The sequence below is a fragment of the Prionailurus viverrinus genome, chromosome E1 (genome assembly GCF_022837055.1).
Source record: "Prionailurus viverrinus isolate Anna chromosome E1, UM_Priviv_1.0, whole genome shotgun sequence".
Taxonomy (NCBI): Eukaryota; Metazoa; Chordata; class Mammalia; order Carnivora; family Felidae; genus Prionailurus; species Prionailurus viverrinus.
The window spans coordinates 48,729,179-48,736,480 of record NC_062574.1 but is presented as its reverse complement, the minus strand read 5'-3'; positions in this window follow the sequence as shown (position 1 = coordinate 48,736,480).

Genomic DNA, 7,302 nt, shown 5'->3' with positions numbered 1-7,302 from the left:
GGTGTGGGCAGAGGTGCAGAAGTGACAGGGGTGACAAGCGGTGACGGTGTCCCGGCCCAAGGGGCTCGGGCCCGGACGGACACGGAAACAGGGAAATAAAGACCAAAGTGCAGTGTGGTCAGGGGCTTCCGTCGGGTGCGGTGCAGGGTGCCAGGAGAGCACAGGCAGCCTCAAATCCAGGCTGGGGGAAACCAAGGGAGGCTTCTCAGAGGAGGCGTTGCTGAGCTGAGTCCTGGCAGCGGAGGTAAGACCCTCACCTGGGGGGTGACACCGGGAGGTGCTCCGGGAGGGACGCCCCAGTGTGCTGAGGGGAAGGAGAACACGGCCCAGGAGGGCACCGTCAGTGGGGTCAAGGGCATGAGGGGAAAGAATTTGGGCTTGATCCTAAGGCGGCTGTGTTTGCCAATACTTCCTCCCCTGCCGCAGGCTGCCCTTTCGCTCGGTTGATTGCTACCTTTGCTGCGGGCACCCAGATGGAAAGGGTTCTGTGCTTAGGTGGGGCCTGCCCTGGTAACCTCCCTGTTTTAAGGTGAGCTGCCCGGAGCCACGAAGGACGCTTGCAAACTCATCAGCGCAGTGTCTACACTGGCATTTGGCTGAACAAGTGGAAGCAGGAGACAGACGGCGCACCAGGGGCTGGGAGCCGGGACACCTTAGGATTCTGCCACCACACGGGGTTGAGGAGGCCGATTCAGCCGAGGCCGTCGGCTAAAGCATCTGTGATCTCGAAGCTGTTTATGAGGATGGGAGGATCGGGGCCAAGGGAACACAGTGAGCCAGTCCCAAAGCCCTTGAGAGGGAGCTGGGGGCTGAGCCCGTGGGGAGCGCTGGCCTCTGGGGGCGGGAGGGCAGGATCAGGCCCGGGAGCAGCGTGGGGAGCCAGGGCGTGTGGCCCGTCCCTGGGGTACCCGGCACCTGGGGGCATCAGTGGTCACCACCTCGAAGGGCTGCAGAGGACGTCTTCCTGGGGGGAGCACTTCTTGAGGAGTCCAGGCCAACGCAGTTAAGAGATGGGCTTTCGGTATTCCCTCCGACCTGGTTCCTTCTTCACAGCCGTCCGACCCCCATAGTTAACTAGAAATCGTGCAGTTAAAGGTTTGGGTCCTTATGGGGGCAGGCGAACAAGACAGACACAAGAGTGGCCCCTTCGGGAGCTCCCGGACTCGGGGGGGAAGGTAAGCCGTGAGCCACGTAAGGACCTGGGGAGAACTAAAATGGGGAATACAGGCTGCTAGCTGAGCACAGGGCAAGAGCACCCACACTAATGTGGAGAGCTCAGGGAAGGCTTCCTGGAGGAAGTTCCTCAGCTTAGGCAAAGCAGAGAGCGCCTTAGGTGAGTAGAGCCCACTGGCCTGGGCCAGAATCCCAGCCCTCTGCCCACTGGCCGCAACGTCTCCGGGCCTCAGTTTCCCACCTTCAACCTGGAGAAGGAACAGCCCCTGCTGCAGGGCAGGGTCCCTCCACCTGATGGGAGGAAGCTCGGTAAAGACCAGTCCTGGAGAGTGTCCCCTGAACATCGCAAGGCCCAGCGCTGGGTGTTGGGACTGCTACCCACGTCGCCCGGTCTCCTGGCCTCCAGCCCTTCCTGGGGGGGATTCCCAGGACACCTTCGGGGATTCCCAGGACATCGCCAGCCGGAAAGGCCAGGGGTTCCCCGCCCTCACGCCGGGTCTGGGATGGCCCGCCACGTGCGTTCCAGCAGGTGGCGCTGTGGCCCGTGGGAATGTGGCCTGGCAGCTCCTGGAAGGTGCTGCAGAAATTACTGGAGGCCCAGGGCAGGGGCTGGGGCCACGTACACACACACACACACAGTACACACACGCGCACAGAGAGACACCACTGTATACACGTGTATGCGCATGCATATGCACGCTCGTGTACATATGCACACACATACACACATCCGTACACGGGAGCACACACACGCCCCGGACCGAAAGCTGGTGACGGCAGGGGGGAAGCCCCTCGTTCGCCCCTCCCGGCCACCCTCAGAGACAGCAGGTGCCAAGCGTGTGCCGGGCAGAACGAGGGCCAAGACCTGGGGGCCCGCCGGGCGACTCCTCAGACCAGGCCTCCACCCGCGCTAGCAGCCCGAACGGGCGCAGAGAGGCCGGGGCTCCCGGTGGCTCCACGTCTGTTCCTCCCACGTACACCGTCTCGTGCCGTCCTGAAAACAGCCCTCAAGCGGACGGGGCGAGCAGGCCTCAGCCGGGAGCTCCCGCGTTCACAGGCCTCGAGGAAACGTGTCCGTTCCGGACGCACGCCCCAAATGCACTGCTTCTGGGCTTTTCACTCCTGTGGCCTGCAGCGACCAGACCTATGGGCTCTAAGGCCACATCCTGAGCCCCCTCCCCGCCCCTCCTGACTGGCCCCCCCCCACATCGTTCCAGCCCTGCCGATCTGTCCCCCCCCGACTGTCCCCCAGCTGGTAGAGACTTTGCACTTCGGTTCACCTCACTGGGAGCTGGTGGCAGAGGGGCTGGGCTGGGGCTCCCCGGGGGCCAGGTTCACATGAAGGACCGACGCCCAGCCCTGGCCCTGGGCAGCCCGCCCATCTTAGTCGCCGAGGCCTTTGCCTCTCCTCGTGGCCTGCCCGGCGACCGAAGCGATCTGCTCACTGCGGGAGCTGACCAGTCACCTTGTGACAAGAGCTGCGTCTGTGATGATCCTGGAGCCACGGTGGGCAGCGTGAGGACAGAGAGGCCGCCGTTCCTTGTCCTCTGCATGGACCTCTGTCCCAAGGACCCCCCTCCAGAGGCCCCTCCCGGGGCTTCACCTTCCGAGCAAGGCTCCCTGCCCTGCAGGGAGAAAGCTGGGACTCACGGCTGCTGGGACACTCACTCGGGGCTCACGGCCTGGCGGCGGCCTGGGACCCTAACCTCACCCAGCCCCCGCCAGCACCCTAGACCACATGGTCTGCAGCCCCCAGACCCCTGGAGGGCCTGCAGACCAAGCCCCACCCCCCACAGCCTTCTCACGTACCTAAGGACCTCGACCGTCTACCTTCATCCATTCCCCCATTCGGCCGCTCCCACTGTCTGCCATTCTTCTGGACTCGGGAGCCATAGCACAGAACACAGCACGCGAGGCTCCTGATCCCGTGGGGTGCGTGTCTGGCGGGGAAAGACACCTGGGTCACCTAAGAGGAGACCGTCAGAGTGCCTGGATGGGCGGTGCCATTAAATCAGGTAGTCAGAGAAGGGACTGCCGTGTCAAGACCTGGGAGAGAAGGCCACAGACGGAGAGACGGCAGGGGCAAAGGTCCTGGGGCAGGGGCCAGCCTGACTTGCTCTGGGAGGGAAGGGAGGCAGGGGAGAGGGTCTTCAAGGAGGCTGAGCTGATGGGCAGAGCGGGTGTGTGTTAGCTGCTCACAAACCAGGTTTGCACAGGAGACCGGCTTTGGCCAAGGCAATCTTCTACCTCAGTGCTAGGCAGGGAGCATTGTTCTATTTTGTAGATAAGAGGCAAGAGCTTCCGAGAAATTCACGCCCCCGAGGCCTCGCAGCTAGAAAGTGACAACCCGGGATGGGCTGACTGGAAAACCTTGCTCTCTTGCCCGGGATGCGCTGTCTCGGCCCCCACCTCCTCGTCGGCCCTGAACTTTGCAGAACTTAGCTGCCCGTCCCTCCCCCGCACGGACCCCTCCAGCCTTGGGCCCTCCACATTCCCTTCTGAGCGCTGCCTCTCCCCTTGCCCCCAGGCTCCTGTGCCCCCAGCACTCCGCCCTGGGTCTTGACACGCTGTCCCCAACTCCAGCTGGGCTCCCTGCCCCGCCCCGCCCCACCGCCGTCCACTCTCCCTGCTCTGATCGAGTCAACCCCCCAGGCTTCACATCCACTGGGGGCCCAAAGGCCTGGTTCTTAAGGAACCGGGTTGATAGACCCTCATGAACAGCTTGGCCTGAGGTCTGGAACCAAGGCTGCAGAGACACGGGGAGACCTCCTTCCACCGAGAGTCCAGGGACCAACCTTGGAATCCCCAAGAGGGGAGACGCCCGTCACCATGAGCCTTAAGAGGTTCCCGCCAAAAGCCCTCTAGCCACACCTCGTTCAGATTTAATGTCCGATGCGTGGCAACGTGCAGCGACAAAGCAAGACACGGCAGGGAGGCGGAAGCCATCAGACAAGTCCCGAAGGGGGACGCTCCACGAGTCACTTGCCCAGGCTCTTCCGCGGTCGACGCCATACAAACCAAAGGGGCGTGGTCTTCGTCTATGTGACAAGTGACATAAGACACCTGATGAAGGCGCCGTCCTTCATCAGGTCCGGGTTAGAACGGCCAGCTGAAAAAGACACTTGGGGGTCACTGGGCAGGCCCGAGTATGGAGCGGGCATTCCCTAACATCAGGGAATTGCGGTCGGTTTTGTTAGTTGTGATAACGGTCTCGTACGAACTAGAAAAATGTCCTTTGGTTTTGAAATCAGGCTGTGCCCAAATACTTGAGGCGGAAATGTCGCCAAGACGGTAATTTACTTTGAAGCGATTTAGATCTCTCGAGAATGAAGCAGGTCTGGCAAGATGTTAGCAACTGTTAAATACAGGCGACGGATACACAGGCGTTCATAATGTTACGCTCTGTACTTTCCCGTGTTGGAAATTTTACATGATAGCTTTTTAGACTTAATAAAAGTACGGATCGCCTGGAGAATGTGGGATCCAAAATAGATATACAGAGGAAACAATAAGGAGTAATTTATGGCTCTCACCAGGCTAAGGGCAGCGACGTGGCTGTGTCGGGAGATTCCACGTGCGTGCTTGTCCGAGGGCGGAGCCCTTGAGGCCCCCCGGGGGTGGGGCACTTTCTCAGACTCCCGGATTCCCACACAGAAGCTGCTTGGGACAGCGGGTGACCCAGGATGGCACAGACAGGGGCCAGGCCTTGGACTGGCCCAGAGGATTCTGGAACTGTGGGGAGGCTGCTGTCCTTGGGTAACAGCCCCCCCACCCCAAGACCTCTACTGTCTTCATCCATTGGCTGCAAGGCCAGGCTGCTGTTCACCTGCTGAGGCTTCTGGCCAAGTTCAAGGCGTTGAATCACAGGCCTGTGCCCTGACTCACCTCCAGTCTCATGGGGACGATTTCCTCTGTTTCTGGAAGGAAGCCGTCATTTGAGGCTGGCGGAATCTTCTGGGGCACAGCGCCACCCCCCCACCAACCCCCCCCCGCCCTGGCCACCAAACCATTTCGGTTGAAGAGCCTCTCAGCTAGTTCCCACAGGTGTGGGAGCCTCTCCAGGAAGCGATGATACGTTAGTTGCTGCATCTGAAAAAAGTCACTGGATTAGAAGCTCCCTGGTGACGGCGGCGAATGGAGCGGCCTGGCCGCTCCGTGAGCCCTCCCGGGCCGCCGCACCACAGCGTGCACGGCAGTCCCTGTCAGAGGGAGGCACAGCGAGCTGTCCCCACGACAGACCCCGCCCCCCGATACCAGACTTAGGGACCAAGGTTTCGTGGGTGCTTCTGTTAGCACGGGCTCAACGCAGGCCCCGTGCACCTCCGCAGGGTTCTCCAGAAGGCCCAGACGTGCTGGGTAACGAGCAAGCCTGGAGCTGGCCCTCTGGACATGCCCAGGGCGTAACGTGAAGTCCCAAGTCAAGGGGAGCGTCTCCAGGAGGGAAGGCCCGTCTATGGGGCCAAGTTCATTGATCTGTGATGGTCTCATGTAATTCAGCCACAGGCACGGGAGAGTGCGGACCTTCACGTTGTTACTGTTTCAGTTTGTTTCCCAAATACCAGGTGGCCCTCAAGGGGGCCTGAGCCCCTCAGGAGGAGCCCCCCCCCCCTCTGCTGGGCCACGAGGGGCTGTGCGGCGGCCCGCAGGGGGCTTTGGGCCGCTTTCCCATCCCGTATCCCGTCCCGGACCAGAGCTGCCAGAGAACGGCTCTCGCCGGGTGCACAGCCAGGCTGAGTTTTGCTCCTGTGTCTCTCTTATCTCCCCTCTGAGACCAAACTGGCCTCCACCAGCTGTGAAGGAACCCTGAGGACAGCAAGGTGCGGCAGAGAGCCTGTGACCGCACCCAGCCGGCGAGGGGAGCGGCTCCGGGGTCCCAGCTGCAGCCGAGCCCTGGAAGTGTCGGGTCAGTTGTGGTCACCTCCGAGTGTGTGACCCCAAGGGCCTCGAGCCAGCCTCTCGTTGCCATCGTCTGCCTCCTCCCAGCAGCGACGGTTCCAGCACACTTCCCACGCGTGTGCCCGGCTCGATGCCCGGACGCTCGTTTCACCCGGAGAATAACCCCCCTGGGATTCAGAGGTCTGACATTCAGTCAGTGGCGGCGCTGAGGCCTGGAGCCCCCGTGCACGCACAGGCTCCTGGCAAGAAAATCCAGGGGGGCTGCCTGCGTCTTGGTCCACAGACGGCCAGGCAGGACGCAGCCCAGACCCCGGGGCCCTGGGAGGGGCTGGGACAAAGATAAGAGACCCGCACGTGGCTCTGTCAGCTGGCGTCCCAAGGGAGGCAGGAAACCGGGGCTGAAAATAGAACCGAGGTTTGCTCATTTGCATGCCATTTCCCTCTGATTTGCATATTGTGTACCAGAGCCCCTAACTCTAGGACAGTAAAACCAAATGCATGAATGAATCTATGTACAGGATGTTCTAATCCACACAAGCTCAGTCTGTATGTCTGACCGCTTCCAAACCACACACACACACACACACACACACACACACACGGGTCAGTTATCCCCACCTCCGAATAAATGTGTTAGTGCTTTCAGAAAATTGCACGCTGTGCTCCGTTTCATTTATTTCATCGAAAATCAGGACGTAATCATCAGGGAAATCCGGCATCACGTGGGGGATTCCTACAGGGGTTCCTTTCAACAGCTTTACCCACATTTTAACCTGCGCTCTGATCTACCGGGAAGGCATTTACTGGACAGGCCGCAGGCCCCCTGTTTCACAAGAACAAACACGTCAGGCACTCGGGGTTTGCAGGATTTATTGTTGATGGTGACGACGATGAGGACGACACCGCTGTGACGTGAAACACAACAGCCAGGATGAACGCCGGCATCACGTGGAGGGGAGCCCTTCGCTATTTCGGCCAAGTGTCCAGGCTCCCGAACTGGAAGGCTGTGTTTTCCGTGCAGGATCGGGGGGGACAGGGTCCGTGTTGGGGCCTGGCTCTCTGCACAGCCAAGGACGTGAGTTTTCTGCACTGCCCGAGCACCCAGGACCCCCGTGATCTCCAGGGGAGAAGAGGACCCTAGGTGAATTCCAGCTGCACCTTTCGTTAAAATTGTGCTCATCACATACAGCTCACAGCAAGGAGTTACCCCGCCCGGAAGGTCAACCATGCTGA